The sequence below is a fragment of the Falco peregrinus genome, chromosome 2 (genome assembly GCF_023634155.1).
Source record: "Falco peregrinus isolate bFalPer1 chromosome 2, bFalPer1.pri, whole genome shotgun sequence".
NCBI classification, from domain to species: Eukaryota; Metazoa; Chordata; class Aves; order Falconiformes; family Falconidae; genus Falco; species Falco peregrinus.
Window position 1 is genome coordinate 115,672,294 of NC_073722.1, and position 19,824 is coordinate 115,692,117.

The 19,824-nt window shown below is 46.7% G+C and overlaps 1 long non-coding RNA gene across 6 annotated transcripts in view; it reads left to right on the forward strand.

Moving 5' to 3' along the window:
* LOC114010644 (uncharacterized) overlaps positions 1–19,824 on the forward strand; it is a 198,482-nt gene that overhangs the window by 105,741 nt on the left and 72,917 nt on the right. Inside the window, exon 3 of one of the 6 annotated variants that reach the window (XR_008745747.1) lies at positions 18,777–19,079. The exons of the other annotated variants lie outside the window; for them this stretch is intronic. This is a non-coding gene — a long non-coding RNA (uncharacterized LOC114010644). The remainder of the gene's footprint in view (positions 1–18,776; positions 19,080–19,824) is intronic. 6 annotated transcript variants of the gene reach the window in all.

The following is a 19,824-nucleotide window of genomic DNA, read 5'->3' on the forward strand; positions in this document are numbered from 1 at the left end:
TCCCAATTAAGATGACTTGACCTATTTTCTTGTATTATTGACCTATTGTTGACCCCTTTTCAAAAAGAATGCCACCCTTCAAATGTCTGGGTTTGGGTTTTTTTCCCCTTTTCCTTCTGAAAAAAAAACAACATAGAGCTGATCTCACTTCTGCCTGGAGTAAAGCTTGGTACGTGCTGGGTTGCTCAGAGACAGAATTTGTGAGTTAATCCGCACTGAAAGCAGACTGAAAAGTGTGTTGAACTGTTTCTAGCTATTACATGCTATTTAACAAGGTAGTTATGGACTGAAATTTCTCATGTCATATTCATATGGACAAAAAAGCTGCTCAAGAGCAGAGCTGGCGCTGCCTTTGCCGCAGCGGTTTGTGGAGTACTTGAGTTACAGCGGGGGCACAACTGGGTGCCCTGGGGCTCCGTACTGGCTGAACTGGCTGCCTGGTAACGTACTGGGGAGGGATTTTTCCCAGCTGCCCACTGAACCTCCAGATGCAAAGATGCTTGAACTGACAACCTATTTGCTCCTTACCTCAGTTCTTTTAAAGAATTGACGTGTACTTTTTTTTTTTTAAGCCTGATCCAAAGTGGGTAGGAGTTGAGGACAGCTTCCCTCTTAACATCAGGGGCGTTTGTTTCTTGAAGCATTTGCTGGATTTTCATCTACTTACGGTAGTGACAGAGCAGATAACACTTCACTTTCTGGTTTCCTGGAATTAGGCTGCGGGGCCATATGTGTGTTCTGTTCTGGCTGCATCCTGTGTCCTTCTAAAGCAAAGGCTCATGAATGGTCTCTTGAAATCTGTCTGCCCATCACCCCCCTTTTCACCCTCCTGATTTAGTGTTACTTTTTATAATCTGGACCTCTCAAAATCCCTGAAGTCTACCCATCGAAAATCCTTGTAAATACAGAGTTAATGTGGATTGGCAGAGCTCCACTGCCCTGGTTGGCACCATTTGGGAGTCTAACCTGGTGCTTAGAATAAATCCATCAAGACTTACTCCAGAGAGGAAGAGATTAAAGTCAATAACGTTAAAGCTCTGGTTTGGAGCCCACCCATGTCAGAAATTACATTTTCCTGAGCTATTATTGAGCAAGACTTCACTGCATGTCTTTTTAAGAAGAAAGCCAAAAATGTCCTGAGGCCTTCCATGCTCCCTAAGCACGCGTATGTACAGGTGCTGTATTTAATACACATTTATGGAATTGCTGTTCCTTCCAGGCCCTCTATTTGTCTTATCCTGTTCGGATCCTGGAGAGTCCAGGGACTGAGAATCCAGTTCTGGTTACTGGCTGACTGGTGGCCGAGCATCCCAGAGGCACCTCCTTTCCGCAGGATGGTCCTCACTGCCCCACATGCAGGTGCAGGATGCTGCCAGACCTTGGGTGCTCTCTTATCCAAGTCCGTTGCTCTTTTCCCACCTATGCTTTGGCTCTTGCTGTGTCCTCCAGCTGCCGAGGTGATAGCACAGACGGGGTTACAGTTTGCTCCACAGCAAACAGATCGTGGAGTCCTCCCTGTAAGCATCTGCGAATGCAGAGCGCGTGTGGTTTGAATGTTTCCCCATGATGTTTTTAATCCTTCAGTAAATCAAACCCTGTGTGATACCCCTGTGACCCCAGTGACATGGGGGCTGAGGGCACGCGCTATCTGGAAGCTTTTGCAAGTGTAGAGTTTCGGCGTGGGTGTTTGCTTCTGTGGTGAAAGGTTTGTAAAGCAGAGTTAGAGCCTCTCACCTTCTTCCAGCCTCTTTGGAGGCACTGCAGTGATGTTGCTGGGATGGATTCTAGGATCAGCACCAGTGCAACAGCAGATTAGACCTAAGGAAGAATGTTGATTATGTTCCCCTTCTTCACATCTGTCCAAGACAGGCTTTGTTAATGTTACAACTGAGTCAGATTTCCCTGACCTGGGAGAGGGATATGTTTTTCCTGGAGAAAAGTCTGCATTCCTCACAGCGTGCGTTCTGAGGAGCCACATTTACCAGTGCAAGGTGCTAGGGAGAGCAAGGAGGTGGCAAGATCCGCATGGATAAAGTCATTATATTGCTACTATGGCAGATACTTCTTGAGGAGTGGTGGAAGATTATCAGAGGGACAAGGATTTAAGCAAGAATGTTCACAATGTGGCTCCCAGAATGGTTCCTAAATCCAGCTCTAGGGCCTCTACTGAAAGAAGCCTGATTTCTGCTGGCACTGAAAAACTGCATCCTTGAATTGCAAGTGCTTCTGGTGCAGAGTGCCTGAATGTCCAGAGATGGAGTCAGAGCCTAACTTTGTGCTCTTATAACTCAAACCCAGGCACCAGATGATCGTTTTCTGCAAACTACTTCGCTCATGGATGTTTTCACTGGGATGAAAGCTTTCTAGCAAGATTGATTTCAAGTTACCCTCCTACTTATCATCTGTGCCAGTAGCCCTTAGGACAAATAAAACTAACCCCAAAACGAACTAACTTCCTTGCCCATACAGAGCTTTCAGTTTAGTTCAATTTATGAGTATGAATTTTGACTGATTATTATTGTGCCTGACTGGGTACAGAGCCATCTGCCTTGTGTTAGGTTTCCATATGCTGCCTCTTCAGCCAGACTTCAGATGGTCGTTCTGGCAGGAGATGGCCAGGTTCTCAGTTACATGGTAGTAACAAATGGATTATAAAATGGCAGGAAATTATATTGTTATCTATTTGGAAGGAACACTGCAGTGCCCTGTGTGCAAAGGAAAAAGGTGCCCAATGTGTTTATTTGTATTATTATTATAACCCATCATCTTCTGTTGAAAGTAGAGGTTGCCTTCAAAAGAGACCAGACTGCAGGGAATCTAGCTTTTTTTTTCGCCCCAGAAATATGTTTGCTTTTAATGACATTTTCATCTATAAAAGCTAAAAATAACACGGCTCATTAAGTTCAAAGCACTTTGGGACACAGTTTGCTCTTCTGGCTGAAAAGTTGAACTTTTCCCCAGAGAGGATCACATTTTCTGTTGGGTTTGGTGTTTTGTCTGCCTGCCTGCCACAGTTTTGCGTGGCTGTGGAAAATGCAGGGGAGCTGTGAAGCACCATTCACAAACCTGCGTCCCTGGGGGGGCTGAGGTCTCATTCCCCGATGGAGAGAAGTTGTTGCTGTCTCCTCCGTTTGCCAGGAGGACGGTGAGTGATGCCAACGCAGCTGATACCATTCATGCCGGTCTGTACCTGGGCTTTCCAAACCTTTGGTTTCATGAGATGTTTCTAGTTGCAGGCTAGCAGACACTGTCTAGCAAAAGTCACAGAGAACCCCCCCCCTCTTACTGTTTTGCTTTGGGAAGGGAGGGAACGGCTAAAAACACAGCTGTATCAAACGCCTGTGGCACTTCACTGTGCGGTGCTGCCATTTGGTCCTCGGCACAGGCAAGGAGTGTCATTTCCTCTCCATGTGATCTCATCTAGATTGTTCCTACAATTCTGTCTGAATAGGAAAAGAGATACGGTGCCGCTCAGCATGTTACGGCTTAGGAAATGGTGTGGCTGAGTAAGCGGTGTCAGATGTGCGTGGTGCAACGGAGCTGGGCTGCGAGTGTGAGGCTGGGCTGGCCGCAGCCCAGGGGTGGCGTGGAGGGCAGGATGCTCGAGCACTGGGTGGGAGGCTGAGAGGAAAGCTGGAGACTTGGAGAAAACATGATTAATGGAGCCTATGTGGTTCCTACTGAGAGCAGCAAAGGCTGAGCTGATGGCCTGCAGAAAGGGCTCGGGTTGCAGAGCGTGAGGCTGGTGGGGGCTCCGGTAAGCGTTGAGGTGGGACGAGGGAAGTTTTTGTGTTCACAACAGATGAGGAGGTCAATAGCAAGTAAAGCACTGAACCACACTGACCTGCTGCCACCTCCTGTCTTGGGAAGGGCTGAAAGCTTAGAAAAAGTGGTCACATCTGAGAATGGGAAAGCTTGAGCCATGCTGGTAATAAATTCTTCTGTGGCATCACCTGCGTAATATTTCCAAGCAGGAGGAGAGATCCATTGTGCTTCATGCTGTACACACAGGTAGTGAAGAGACATCATCTGTCCTGAAAAGTTCACAGGCTAAAGAAACCCTCTTCATCCTTAAATGCTCCATAAGTGTTTCGGAGCAGCTGCAGCCAAGCCAGTGTGTGTTACACTTGGGATCCGAGCTTGGCCAGTGCAAGGCAGCTCTGGTCTAGCAGCTGATGTATCTTGTGCTAAGGTGTGACCGTGGCACTGTGCACAGGTTAGTATGCCTGTAGTAGCACTAATGCACATCTTCCAGATAATAATCTTCAGTTTAAATCATCACCTTGATTTCTACCCAAAGCTTTGTTGCATTCACCTGCGATGAGATTCTCTCTCCATAAATACCTTTCTCAGTATCTCTCAGAGATACAGGAGTCGCATCCATTTCCTAGTCCCTTACTGGTTGTTCTAGGACACTCACAGATGCAGCTCAGTGCAGGTTACCTGTCTTCTGGAGAGCAGTAAAAGGAGCTGTGGTATTACACAGAGGAGAAATCTCAGCCCTTCCCTTCTTATTGCAACAACTGGATGTGATTTTAAAATGTTAAGGTGTATTTTAAGTAATTTAAAGTCTAATAATAATTGTAGCAGTGTGATTTTGCTATTGATGTGCTCTCCAGCATTTTCCCCACTGTCAGTGTGAGTTCCTGCCTTGATGAGGAGAGTCTTCCTCAGCGCTGCTGCAGAGCAGTGAGTTTTTTACATGCTGATCTGCTTTAGGCTGCCTGTGACAACTAGACAAATATAAAAATAAGCAGCAGGAGTGATTTGTGAGGGGCTTCTGCCACCTAACAGTCAGTTGGTGATAGCATTGCGTGGCATCTTTGCCTGCATAACTCGACACTTGTTTGCCTGGGGAGCCCCGTGGCCCTTTCCTGATTTTCTGAAAGATTGTGTATGGGTTTGAAGTGTTTTTGCAGCTGATCCATCTGAAATCCCATCAGGTTAAAAGAAAAGAAAAGCCACGTTTGTTGGATTATGGTTTCCAGATCCTCCAACTTCTGGAGCAGGCAGGGAGGGGAATGGAGAGGGAATCATGACTTGAGCAATTAATCTCGTTGTCGCTTGGGCAACCCTCATCACAGGTGGACAGTGATTTATGAACAAGGCTTTCACATTTTTCTACTCTGTCTTGTGTGGGAGCAAAGTTCTGGCGTCGTTCCATGGGAGATGATGGTCTGTCAGCCTTTCTGAGGGCAACTCATTGCCTCCCATCATTTTTGGGAGATATGAGTAACGACGTTGGTCTTCTGTCCTTCCTGCAAGGGGGTTGTGTGTTTTGAGGTATGTGGCAAGATCTAGAGCTGTTCTTGCCATTGACTGCCTGTGAGCTGGCGGCTGAGCTGAAGTCGTTGAGGTTCCTCTTGTGAGTTCACAGTTCAGCTGTACAAAGCCGTGGCTGTTCCTGGTGATGTGGGGTCCTTCCCAGCCTGCTCCTCCTGGCACTGAAGGACTTCCGTGGCCTTTTGCCAGATGGAAGGAGCTGAGGAAGGAAACCCCCCCTTTCAGACTGCTTCCTCCCCACCTGCAGAGGTGCTTTTACCACAGCTGAATTCTGTAAATCAAAACATTTGCTGCATTTTTGGCCCATAGTTCATGTTATCTCTGGCCAGCGGGCTGATGGTGAGCCAAGTGTGAAGCCCTAGAAGCTTGGAAGGAGGTGTTGGTACCCATCAGTGGCATAGAGAGGAGTTGCCAGAGCCCCCAGAAACACGTGGATGTTGGGCAACCAGCTTCCTAGTGCCAGGGAAGGGGCTGATTAGTTCTCGGGCCTCCTTTACATGTGATTTGCATGCATGCAGTCATTTGAGTTGTTCTTTTTTTTTAAAAGGGCAAAGACTCAGATCTTCTTCACCCTCTTTAGAATGAATTTTGCTTAGTTGTTCAGTTTGAAAGTAGGTGGACCAGATATTCGTGGTGCTGAAGGTTAAAGGCTGGATGTGAGACTGGGGAACAGAGCTGGGTCTCATTTAGCACCTCTCAATTCAGCTGCTATTAGAGCTTTTTCCAGTTTGGACCATCAGAGCTGCTGGTGAGAGAGTGTCTGGTCTAATTTTACTGATCTCAGCCATTTTGAAATTCAAGATTGCTGAAGTTTCCTGCTGAAACGCAAGCAGCCTCTTTGCCTCTAATCTCCGTCGTTCCCTGAAGCAGCCCTTGTCTCCATCTTTCATCCACATCCAGACAGAGGCTTCCACAAGGTCTTAAGCAGCCTTGTGAACATTTCCCCAGATGATTTTCATTTCCGCTTGCCTCTGCCCTTCTCCAATCCAACCAGGAGCTGACGTTTCAAAATACCTTGAGGAAAGGCTATTCTTGTGGTTTTTCTGCATGCTTCGGGGAAAGACGTACAGGATCTTTCTTGAGGGCTTGGCTTTGGGGGATTTTCAGTCTTGTTTTCCAGATCTTGCAGCTTTAGACAAGTTCTCAAAATGTGGATGCTGAATTGAATTAGTGAACTTCTTGAAGATTTCCTGGCACTAATACTATATTTGGGCATCAAACTTGGGACTGTTGGAGTTTTTTTACAGGTCAGAACCCCCCGTGTGTCAGCTCTGGTGCAGGGCAATGTCCTATCGAAGTCAAAGGACAGATGTCATTCAAGGCAAGGTTAAGTCAGTTCTGGCCACATTCAAAAGTCCTAACCACAGCTAAGCCTGTTGTAACTTTCCTGCCAAGACTGTTCTTTGATTTTTTTAAAAAAAAAAAAAAAAGAAAAGAAAAAAAAAGGATTTTAATTAACTACAAATTTCTGTGGAATGTATCTGCTATTTTCTAAAAGCATCCGTGCTTTATCGGTAACTCAAAGCCAGAACATCATGGCTGAACAAAACTATTTACATTTGAAAGCTTTTCAGTTGAAAATGTGTATGTTTTGGAATTGGAAATCCTTTTTTTATGGCTTTCATTTTTACGGGAACACTGGAAAATTTCTGCTTTGGGGAAGGACTATTCTGACTAGTAAGCTTTTTATTCTCAGAAGTTAAGTACTGTTTTCTCAAACAGACATTTCTACTTTTTTTTTTTTTTTTTCTTATATCTTTTTCTTTCCTCTCGCTGCTCAGGCCATTTCCCTTGACTTGCTTAACTCTATTTGAAAACCAATGTGAGAAATGGAGCTTTGTGTTACAGGCTCTGTCACCCAGCTCGCTGTTTGGGGCCAGCTGAACAACCATGCTGGAAAGCGCCTGGACTGATTGCAGCCACAAAAATGCAACATTTGCAGTGGAAGCTATTTGAAAGGGTTTTTTTCAGGCCGGAGATGTCTACCAGCACTGTATCCACCTGAGCCTCGCCTCCGCTGAGCAGTGAGGTGCTATGGGGCAGGGCAAGCCCTGATGATTTTAATCTAAATGGGCATGACCAGATGAGAGGCCAAATGCTGTGTGGATTTAATCATCTGACAAATGCAATGATTAACCTTAAATATTTTGTATTCATTCCCAGGGTGGAATTTCTGCCTAGAAATAAGGCCATCAGCCATTTATTTGCTGGCGGCGATGGCCGTGCTGTGCACAGCCAGTTGGGAAACTCTGGTTATGTGGAAAGCTGTAAGGAATGACAGCCGATGAGTTGTTAAATAACCGCATAACTTGTAAGGTACGGGAAGGTGCTTCCAGCTTGAAGTGTGGCTTTCCCTTCCCTGGAGAGCTGCCGTGGGCTGGGGACACTGTGTCTCTCCAGCAATGGCATCATGAAGTGCTGCCACGTTCACTCTCTGTGGGCTGGGGGTCGTTCCCTGCTGCTCTTGGCACCTTTCCCCCTCGAGCTGCTGCTTATGGAGCCTTTTTTTGGCAGAAACTGGGGCTGGCATCTTGTGCACTGAAGGAAAGGCTGAAGGGGAGATGGCAGAGCCAGACTGCGTGCCGGTGTGGGACATCTGCATCCCGGATCTGGCTTCTCGGATTTCCCGATTGTCAGTTTAGTTCCCAGCCCAGATCCAAGTCAGAGCGGGGAGGGAAACTACATTTCAGTAGCCTCACGTGATCCCACCTCCCAGCCTCAGCTGGACAAAGCAGCAGGTTTCTGGTTGCACTGGAAGCTGGGTCTGGATCAGACCCATCCGCCTCTGGATGTCACTAGTGTGAGCAGCTGGAGGGCAGGGAGACACGGGCTCTCCTGCCGTTCATCACCTGTTGCCTGGCCACGGAGCCGGCTGTCTCTGCAGGAGGGCTCAGTTTAATTAGGCTGGTCTACACGGGAAAGGGCTTGATCTGAGGAACTGGCCGTGGGGTTTGGTGGGTGGCAGCTCCTGGCTCTGTTCTTTTCGATGTGGTTGCGTTCAAGTTGCGTGCACTAGGTCTGATGCAAGTGGGCAGATGTGGCCTCAGATTTTTACCAAACATGCTATTTTGATGTCTTTGACAAAAGCAGTCTTGCTCACCTTGCGTGCCCAGGTAATCTAGCAGTGATGCTAGTGAAAGAGGTGGGCTTGTGGGAGGGGGCTGCTGCTGTGCGGAGAACCGGCTCTGAGGCAGTGCTGAACTTTTAGGGTCACATAAGCAGCAGTTGGCACCAATTGTGGCAGGAAAAATAGTATGGGGTTAATTGATTTCTTTACCTTTGAATACGTTTTGTTTTGAGCTTAATAACAGCATTCTAATATGCATGTTATGTGAAAGAAATGCATCATTTGTTTATGTGGCTGACAGCTTAAAGTTCAGTATGGAAAGGATATTTATTCTCTCCAGCTCTGGATGTTTAACTGTTTAATAATAATAGTTAGCATTAAAAGTTCATAACATTTAATCTTTAATAGCAAGACATTTACCTTTGCCTGCAATACGCTGGTGAACTTCTACATTACACACCTGAGTGCAACGCTGATGATGTTAGAAGATGTTAGCCTGGCTTGAACCAAATTACACACTTCTGCACAAGGCTTCAGCTAGTTTCCTCTGTATGTGAGACAGCAAACAATGATATAAGTACAGAAATAAGAGAAGTCAGAACAGATAGAAGACATTGGAAGTAGCGCACAGTGTGCAAGTATCTGTGAAATGTCGTATATTTAAGCAATAGCGGTGGTGCTGGGCACAGAGTCCTTCCAGAGCCCATCCTTTGAGTGCTCAGCAAACACCCGTCAAACAGTGCTGGTGCTCAGTGTTCAGCAGACAATGTGGGGAAAGCTTGACAAATGTGATTTGTTAGAGCAGAAACTGCAGAAAGTCTGGGCCATGAAAAATATAAGCCTAATACCGATTATTTATGGTGTGCTGGGATTTCCTGATGGGGTATTTCAGGAGTGCTTTGAGAGCTGCCTTGGTTGGAGACCTTCCTGAAGCAGTGTCGATGAGCTCCTCTAAATCCTGAGACGGATGAAAAAGTCTGAAGTCACTGACGCTGCCCCTGAAGTTGGACTTGGATCCACTGTGTTTGGGATGGTATCCTGGTCCAGAGCCAGGGAAAGAAAAGCTGCTGGTGCCAGTGCCCATCAAGCCCCAAAGCTTGCAGTAGGGCAGCAGGGTGAAAGTAGGTTTACTTAAAAGATAAAACACACTGTACAAATCCTACAAGAATGGTTAAATATGCTCCCAAATCTGTGCTGCCCACAGTGACTGTGGAAGCCCGGCTGCAGCCATCCTGTATCGATTGAATCATATGCCTCTTGTTCATGGCTGGACTCAACGCCCCCCACCCCACCCCACCCCCTTTAAGGAAGAGTGTGATGTGCTGGATTCTTCCTGCCTGATACTACCGGGCAGCCTTTTCACCATCTCCCTGAGAAGCAGCAGTCGCTGCCTCCACATGACAGCAGAAAAGTATGTTTTAAAGAGCAATATTAATAATAATAGCAACATTAAAGTGTGGAGAAGGATTACAAAGGTAATTCCAAGATCTTGCTTAGTAATGCAGGCTATTAACAAAAGATAATCACCTTTAAGTCAGTCACCTTTAGCCCTGGAGTAAAATGGAGGCACAATTATTCAATGCAGTACAAAAGTAATTTAAATAGAGATGGATGAACTGTCGTCTTTCTTAGTTCTTGCTTGGGAAACCAGCCAGGGCCAAGTCCTAAAGGGAGTAAAATGTGATGGAAAAAAGGGCAGCAATAAGTAAGTAATTCCTGGTGTCCTTCTCTCCATTTTTCCATCAGAACCAAAGTCATTCACCCTTTGGAGTGTAAAAAGGGAAAGGGGGGAAAAGTAGGAGATTCGTGTTAAAAAGCAGTTCTTCATTATCCTTTTATGAGTAGCATTTGGAGGCTCTTTGACTCCAGACTGCCATAAAACATCTAGATCCTTGCTGTGCGTCAGAGCATGGCTTTTTGCTCTTGGAAACCACGCAGCCGTGCAGCTTCATAATTTCTGTCACTGGCTCCATGGCTGAGGAGCAAACTGAAGTACGGGGTGGGACGAGCTTCATATGGAAGAGGTACCCTGTCTACTGCAAGAAGGCTCAGGAGCTGAGGAAATTATCAACATGACCAAAAAGATATGGCCACAGGGTTTATTTATGTGCGTAGGAAACCTTTCTAAGCTGGAAGCAAGAGTCTCTTTCTTTGCAGAAGCTGCTGTGTGATTCCCTCCCCTTGTGTCCACATCCTGACTTCTTCCCTGGAAGTGCCTGTGGCTGCTGGAGTGCAAGAGCTTGTTAGTTTTGGTAGGGGTACTTCTCAGTGCTACCTGGCTGGTTTTGTTGTTTAAAAGGGTCACTGGAGTTTTATGCTGGGAAGATGGGGAGCGTATGGGCTCTGGAAGAAGTCATGAGATTGCAAAAGTGACTTTGAAAGGTCTTTGAAGCTGCAAAGATGAGCAGCTGGGGCCCTTGGAAATGCCTAAGGCAGGGCTGTAGCCACACACGGGTCCTCTGGACAAGCAGACACTGACTTACCATCTGAGCTTGTATTTAGCAGGCTCTTAAAATTCCCAGTGATTTTCTTTCCCGCAGAAAGCAGCACTGGAGCTGAGCATCCAGAACCCATCCGTTGCCTTTGCCTTGTTTCCATAAGCAGCAGCCGGCTGACAGGCAGGCAGCAAGGTGAGGAAAGCCTCGGCGAGCCTTGCGGCACGTGGCTCGGCATGACCCTTGCTCTGGAGCAACCGAGGATGTCTGAGAGAGATTAGCAGGTATGAGAAATTGCAAACAGAATAAACCTTTTGGAAACAAAACTGAGAGTTGCCGTGAGAGGCATTGTTAGTGGCTGCTAATCCACAGAGCAGAGGAGGAGAAGCTCCAGTCCAGCCCAGTGTGGAGTGGAATAAATTCTGTGTTTCTGTTTTATGTCCTGACTGTGCAAGTGAGGGGCCTCGTGCGCTCATTCCTGCGCCATTCCCATGTGGCTCTGTCTGGACTGCTGCCTGCTTTGGCTTTATAAACAACATGGTAGGAGCTCAGTGCATGATTATTCTCAGAGATACTATCACAGCGTTTGCCCTGGTTACTGGTTTTCCATTGCACAGCTCACGTGCAGGCTCTGTACCAAAGGCTGCTGAGCTGGTGGCCCAGCAGGGTCTAACCTGTGTGATGGGGCAGTCCCAGAATCCTGGTTTGGAGGGTGTTGCTACTGGGTGCAACCCTCCACGTCCCGGAGTATGGGCTTTTGTAGGAGCAGTGCTGCTGAGGGTGTCCTTCAGAGGGGTTTGAAGGACACAGGAGAGCCTGTGAGCATCCACCAAAGGACACCTTGTGTTGCAGTTGCTAAGCTCTGCCAGGAGCAGCGTGGGGTGAGCCCAGGAAAGACCTCATCCTGCACTGGTGAGCAGAGTGTAGGAGGAGGCAGGGAACTGGGATCAGTTTTTGCACCTGGAGACCTCTGATGGCAGTTCTGTCAGCTTGGGATTTTCGCCATATGTTTGGAAGCAGCGCCTCTGGGTGAGATGCAACATTATCGGAGGCTAGCAAGGGGTGATGCCACGAGCAGAGGAAGGGGTGGCATCTGTCCCTGCCCATGGCACAGCTCAGTAAATCTGAAGAGGGCTGCACTGTGGCCAGGATTACAGCGCTGTCTGGAAATTCTCTGTATGTTCATCATCACCCACACCATCGGAGAGTCTGAACGTTGGGCTTCCAACCAGAGAGGTAAACATTTAGGTAACATCAAACCCAAGATGACAATAACCAGAGCAGAAACTTTTCCATCCCATTGCAGGTCAAGCCTGGTTTAGTCATTTCAATGAGAATTTATCTCCAGGGTTTTTGGGAGAGCAGTGCCTGCTCACGGCCCTTCACTTTGCCCCATAAAACCCTGCTTATTCACTCCATCTCTGTCCACCTCCTACCTCAGGCTCATATTCAAGACCCTGGTGGAGAATATCTCGAAAAGGCAGACAAATTAGCTGTGTAAAAACTGGACTAAATTGATAGTGCATTTATTGCACACTGATGTTAACCCTTGGTATGCTGTACTGGGTGCAAGCTCTGAGCTTAACATACCACGTGCTGTAGGGTTTTCTGAATGTCCGTGGCCTCCAGTGCTGGTAGGGTGGGTGCTGGTAGAATGGGTGCTGCCAGCTGTGCTGGTCCACGTGGGCTCCTGGAGATGTGGTTTATTACCTCCTCGTTGCTGTGGGGGTGTGTTGTAGTAGTGGCAGAGTAGATGGCATTGAGTTTGTATTGGGCATTATGTTGGAGACACTTGCTGCTCCCTGGAGGGCATGCATGCTAGATCAAACTGTGGATGGTTGTTGCCAACTTTCCCTGTTGTGTGAAGATGAGGGGCACAGCGGGCTGGGCAGAGCCTCCTGGGTACTTAGGGACTGTTTAGGCACCACATCCTTGTTGAGACCAGTGTGGGTTTGGGGAAAGAAGAAAGGGGAAGCAGCTGAAAATCAAATCCTTCTCATGTTTTGTTCATCTGAAGCCTGAAACAATTTGTGAGTTTGCTTTCAATATCTGTCTATTAAAACGGACCTTTTTTCCATAGAAATTGCTCTCAGGTTCTTGATCAGCTTGAATAAGCACAATGCCCTCCCTTGTCAGATAGGCTCACTTCAGTCGTAAATCTGATGCTGAGAAATTAGATTTCTCTACTGCTCCCGAGCTGTCATCAGAAGAGTAAGACGATGGCGATCCGTGGGGAGAGCTGAGCGTGACATCGCTGTATGTGTCTGCTCTGCAGGTGCTGGGCAGGGTTTCCTTGGCTCGCTGGTAAGGGAGATTTGCCCTTCAAATTCCTGGGTGGTGGATGAGCCGAAAGAGCTGTGGGCTGAACCAGGGAACTAGGACCTGCTTAACTCTGCTACGTCTGGCTAAGCCAAATGAGATAGTATTACTATCTCATTACACAGCTAGTATTACTCATCTTTTAGTGGAGCAAAAAAATGTGTTTTCCTCTTTCAAAAGTCCTGGAAGAGATGGAGTGGTGTCTCCTCTGTGCAAGGTGCTAACACATTGGTGATAACATGTCCCAGCCATCGACTGACCCTTCGTGTCTGGGAGCCAGAACTGTGTTTAAAGCTGCCGAGAGATTGCTCAGAGTGTTCATTATTTACTATGACAAACTGAGTGCTACCAACTGCTGGTGGCCAAAATACCGTGAGTCAGGCTCCCAGCTAAAGAGACGGCTTAGAAGAAAAAGTTAAAAAAATAAATACATTAATACTGAACTCTTTGTTCTGCTTTTGATAGCTTTACTATTCATGTTTTTGAGCTTTCCTCTGCAGCCGTAAAATTTAGAAGAGCATTTAAAAAAAATTAAAGCTGAGATTTTCTTAAAATCACATGTTTCCAGGCACAGGGGACTTGAGAGTAAAGCTCCAGATATAATCCTGCGATTTGGCAGTGCTCGTTGTATCATATTAAGTGATGGTCTACAGCACTCGTTAATTGCTGCAGGCTGAAAAACTATTCTGGCTCCCGACAGAGGTCTTCTGCTCATTCTCAGCATATAAGTTTCTCCAGTTCTTCTGGGTAAGAGGGAAATATCACTTTCTAAAGGGCATAAGTACAAAATTATGCAGTGATATAACCTGTATCCGGCTTGAAGAGTATTTTCAACTGTCTTATTCAAAATGAAATTTAAGTATTTGCAACTAAATCTGTTTCTGAATAACCGTACAGGTAATTTGGTCTTTATAAGCTTCCATGTCTAATCCAAAATCTGTTGAAGACCAGCAGAAGAGAGTGGGGCTGTTGGTTAGAACAGGTGATCGTGATCTGGACTTTATTGATGGATGCATCCAGGATCAATCCGTGTTTCTCCTCCCAGTCCAGTCCTCTGCAAGCTGGGCTTTGTGCGTGTACCCAGGAGAGGCAGCGTTACCTGGCAGATACACCTCAAGTCTGAAAACAATTTGCTTTTTATTGTTCATTAAACCCAGTCTCTTTTTGGACCCTAGATCAGGCAGCCCCCTGCAGTGCTGCTCTTGCCTGCACCCCCTGACTTGTCTGCATTTGGGGCAGCACGTCTCTGTCCCAGGCGTGGCGCGGGGGGACCCTGCTCCAAGCTGAGGTGAGGTTTGTAGCTGATGGGCTCCCCTCCTCTCCGTCAGGATGGATGGATGGCAGCTACGTAGGTTCTCCCTGGCTCTGGTGGAGGCAATCTGTAGGTGCCACTGGAGATACTGACCCACTGCTCCCTGCAGAAGCGGGGGAGAGGGGCAGGACATTGCCTCCTGGGCAAGACAGGTGTTTTGCTGCAAAGCCGTCCAACAGAATTCTTCAGATACAGGGAAGAGAAGCTGGCCCCTCTTCCTTCCCCAAGCAAGTGCACGGCCAAATCCCCATTATTTCTACAAGCATCCTCCACCTGCTCCTGGGCCTGACGCTGCCATTGCCAAGGACCTGTGCTGGCTGTCCTTTGTCAGTGAGCAGTGGTCCCTGTCTCTAGCTGTAGCCTTTTGCTTTTTGGCAGCGTGCAGGAGCAGTCAGCTCAAAGCAAAGGCAAGGAGCATCTTCACAATGCTGGCCCCAGGGCTGATCCCCTCGGGGAGGTCCTCCTCTGTCCCACGGAGCTTCTAATACTGGCAAAGCAGCAGCAATCCACTGTGATGTGGAGGACTGGGGCAAAAAAAGCAATTTCTCTTGATTGGGGTTGGAGTGGAAAGCATTCACCTGTTCCCTTGTTATTGTCCCTGCCTTTGCTGTGCTGCCTGCTGCCTGCAGCCCGTCTGGCAGGGCTGCCTCCCAGCCGGCGGGTCGGTGGGCTCTGTCTCTGTGTGAGTGCTGACATGTTCCAGCAAGCTGCCACACAAACACACACATCAAAGGGCTGGCATGTGTGTTTTCTGAAGCAGCTTTCTAGGTTTTACTGGGCTATAAAATATAGCGACGAGGATATAAAAACAAAGCTTGATGGACTTCGCAGAGAGCCAAAGCAAGCAAGGAGAGAAATGATGAAAATGAGAAAAAGGGTTATGAGCAAGGAATCATGTATCGGTTCCATGTCAGGAGGAACAGATTTTGGAATAACTGTGAAGAGCACAAAACTGTTTTAGTCATTAAGGGGATGGGGGGAGAAAGAAAAAAAGAAAAGGAGAAAAAAGGTTGATGAAAATGAACAAAGGAGGGAACTTCAAAGCATAAATTTCCTGACTGGGTGACACTGATGTTTTGAACAGTTGTTCTGTGCGAGATAGCAGCAGTGATTTTAATGAACTTTAAAGAGCAGTATAAATAGGAACAAACAAAGAAAGGAGATCGCATTAGCACAGAGCTGGGCACTGAGCTAATTACCTGAACAGGATTTAAATGGCAGGTTATTATTTTTTTATTTATATGTATAAACCTATTTTTCTATTTGGGCTTAGGAAAATAGAATAAAATAAACTCAAGCACCTCAATTTGGATTTCCAAGGGAACTGAATACATGCTTGATTTCCATGAAGTGCCTGAGCTGCCGAGCCGAAGGGCAGTGAAATGGGTGTAGCAGAGAAAGGAGGGAGCCTTTTGTTGGCCTGGGAAGGTGCTGAGGGGGTAAAGAGTCTATTTTCGTTCGATACACAGTCGCTCTGTGATGTTTCAAATGGATTTCACGGTGCAGCTGCATGGGGACTGGGAGGATCAGAACCATCAGAAATGGGGAAAAAACAGGTCACTTTGTACTTGGAGTGGGTCACCTTGTCCTCATCCTAGGCTAGAGATTTTCTTATGCTTCGGATCTTCAGATTAGAGCATTTGTTTGTATTCAGGCTTGCTTCTTGCTGTTACACGTGCTGCAGCGCTGGGTTAGATGCCCCCGGTGCTGGCGGCAGGGGCATGTGGAGGTACGTGCCGGGGGAGGTGAGGGTGCTCGGGTGTGCAGCACCTTGCTCCTGGCCTCGGCTGCTGTGAGATACCATTGATGCCTGCTCCCCTGCCTTGGTGCACACACCTGAAAGGCAGTCAGCTATATCATGGACCAGATTCGCTTGCGGGGCTGACATTTCTAGTCAAACCTCTCTCACCTATCCTACATTTGGTGGGCCGAGAGCTGCCAATGTGGAGACAGGAAAAGGGAGCCAGCCCTGGACATCTGCAATGTTGAAAGCATTCTGGCCTGTGTCGTAAGTGGGCTGTCTTGTTAGGTAAGTTCATGGCCCTTCAAGAACTGCTAAGGAAGCTAATTAGAAATTGTAATCTCTGATTTGGTACATGACTGGAAAGCCAACATCCCGTGTACCTGAGGTGCAGAGCAGTACAAACTCGGATTGCAATCACTGCTTTCTAATTCCTATCCTGACTTACCTTCAAAGTTTTGACCCACTGCAAGCATTAGCAAACTCCTCAGCTTTCCCCAAGGCCTGCCGTCACTCTGCTGCTTGTAAAATAGCTTTCTTCTGCCCTGGGGAAGAAGTTCACTCACCGCTCTCACCTTTCACCCTGCCGCACAGGCAGCCTGCCTCTTTGTGTGCCATTTGTCCCTGGAAAAGGCACTTGCTGTGTAGCATATTTCTGTGCTGACCCTCTACGATCCTTGGATATTTTGCCAACAAACAGGAGCCAAAAGAGGGAATCATCTCTCTGATATGTTAACCACAATTCTGGTCCCGGGTCAGAACAGTAGAGTCTGGAGAAAGTCCAGCCCATCTCCATCAGCTCTTCCAAATGCCGCCCCCCATCATTATTTTCTTCCTTTGATTAAAGACCAATGTGGATTCAGAAACCCCCAACAAAAGCCAGCCTTCGGTGGAAATATGATTAATCCTCACTTGACTCCATATTTGTTTAAAATTCTGGAGCAGTTCATATGCTTTTAATATTTATTCTTCCTCACCACAAGAGGGACTGGCCCAAGATGGACATTTCTGAGCTGCTCAGATGGCTACATATTAGAGTGATTACAATTATCAGCACTGAGTTTAAGGGATATGTGTTAAGAAAAGAGGGAATCGGGGAAAGAAAAAGCAGAAGGAAAGCAGAGGAAGAAAGGGAAAATGCTTCAGTACCTTTGCTTGCAACCCAGAACAGCTTGCATTTGCAGTTCACTAGCTCCTGTTGGCTGCTTTATTTTTAGTGACCACAGTCTCAGATACTGTGAGAAGTCCTTTAAAGTGTGTGTGCAGTTGGAGGAAACTTGCCATCTTAAAGCAGAAAAGAGGCCCCACGATTTTGCCATTTCTAGAAACCAGCCTGAATTGAATGCTTGCTCAAGGTTGCCGAAGGTTCAAAGAATATAAAGGCTCTTGCAGTGCTGTTTGTAGAAGATTTAATGGGTCGGTCTGTTCTTTTTGGCTGTGCTGAGCTGTATGGTCCTGAGCCAGGCACTCTGACTTTCTTACTGCCAAACTCCCCATACCATCAAGGGGGCTGACTTTTAGGGGGTGCCTAGCCTTGCCTGGCTTGAAGCTATTAATCCCCACCCCCCACCCCATCCCCACCCCCTGAATGATTCAGGTGGGTCCCTCAGGAGAGGGGGGTTACAGATCACTTTCGCAGACCTGTGCCTGGGTGCATCTGTCTGCTGAGCCTGGAAGCTCTGCGCGGTGGGTCCCGTTCCAGTCAAACAGAGATCACGTCCTGCGTTTTCCCATCAGAATCCATAAGGAAGGTTAGTTTGAATCGGGTTTGTTGGTAGGGGCTAAGCACCTTTCCTCCACACGTCTGAGTGGCGATGTGCAGCACTGACTTTGCTCTCACCTGATCTTGGTGCCGTTCGGAGCGTTCACAAAAACCTTGAATGTTTCCCGTTCAGCATCCTGCGGTAGCAGGCTCTAAAGGGGTTTTTGAGCTCTACTGAGAGACAGCGAGATGAGACAGAATGATTCCTAACAGGAGACCCCGAGCACCCTCTCCAGCTGCCCGACCCGTTCTGGTCACCGGAGCAGCTGGGGAAAGGGCAGCTCCGATCCTGCTCCGGCCTGGCGCATGCCCTGGCCGGGTTGAGGTTTCTGCAAATGTAGGTTTTTCTGAGCTTGTGTAAACTCTGACTTTAAAAAAGCCTGTAAATTCCCCATGCTTGCTCAAGGACAATTGCAGGGACATCCCACAAAAACCATGCCTGCTCCAAAGTGGGAAGGGCGGTGAGGGATTTTTTTAAGGAAAAAGTTGCTTGAACTGTTTAACTTAGCTGAAGAATGTTATTTTTGCTTCTCTCCTCATCCCAGAAAGGGGCAGGTCATTTTAGATATAAGTCAAAGAGAAAATATTGCTGGAGGCAGATTGTTCACCTGTAAAATCTCATCTCAAATCATTAAAGTTTGGCAAAGTCGTATAAACAAGTGAGGGTGAGACACATTCAGTGGCTTTAAAGGATGATAGCGTACTGCAAATATTCATAGGCAATTACATCAAAAAAACAAGTTTTAAAGAATATTAAGAAAATTTATTATTAGAATAGGCCAGAATTTAGGCCGCTTCCTTGTGTAAATGTAGATACGATTGCCTTTCATTTCATGGTCACCCACTATTTTTTTCAGATACCCTATCAGAATGTTGTCAAGCCTGCAGTGTAAGAGGTGAATAGCCTGGGTAAAGGATGTGCTATCGGATGTTTATGCTGCTCCTGAGGAACACTCCATAGTTCACTGACAGTAGTATCTTGGGACTCTTTATCAGGAATGTAATAAGCCAGATACATGGCAAAATTCAAAACATACTTGCTTTGGACCTCGGAGATCTGGAGCTCTGCAATTCACTGCCAAAGCAAAACTGTCCCAAAATTGACCTGAAGAAACTTCTTGCCCATTTTGGTGAAGTCCTGGAAGCTCAGAATAGCAGAGGTGAGAGGCAGCTTTTGTCTGCTAAAGCATCTGTGCTTTTTTAAAAAGAGCAAACTGTGAAATTAATATTGGACCTGATGAATTCTGAAACACTTCATTGTTTCTTGCTCTTTTTTTTTGCAGTCATTGCAATCCTTTTTGCCCCATGAAAACTGGGTCTTTTCCGCTGTCAAAACAAAGCATTTCTGTATTATTCCGACACGAAAAACATAATAATGAAGTGTACTGAAATCAGATTTTCTTCAGTGGATTACTGAGAAGCAAATTTAAAATGGTATTACAAATAATACCTCATAATTACAATGGGAATGATGAGCACCCTTAATCACGCCTTGAAGCTATGTTTGTTAGTAAGAAAGCAAAATGGAGTAGTATTCTGACATTTTTCATATTGTTTTTAATGTAGTCTACAGGTTTTAGGCCAGATTTTAAGATGAAGCAAATAGACTTCATTGCCAATATAAACAGGCTGCTTTACACTGGCCAAGCCTCTGACTTTGTTTTCCTTTAAAAAAGCTCTTTGCCCCCAGAGTCTTGCAGGAGGGAAGGAGAGTGGATCTGCGGGACTCTGGCTCATTTCAGTTGGAACTCTGTACATTAGTCATTGGGTTGACGCACTTCATGTTTCTGATTAACATCCAGCTTAAAGCCACATGTGCTTCAGCCTGCGTTCAGATGCTGGAGCTGCACAGGTAACCTCAGGAAAACCATGAACAGATGGCAGGACATGGCTGAACCGAAAGTC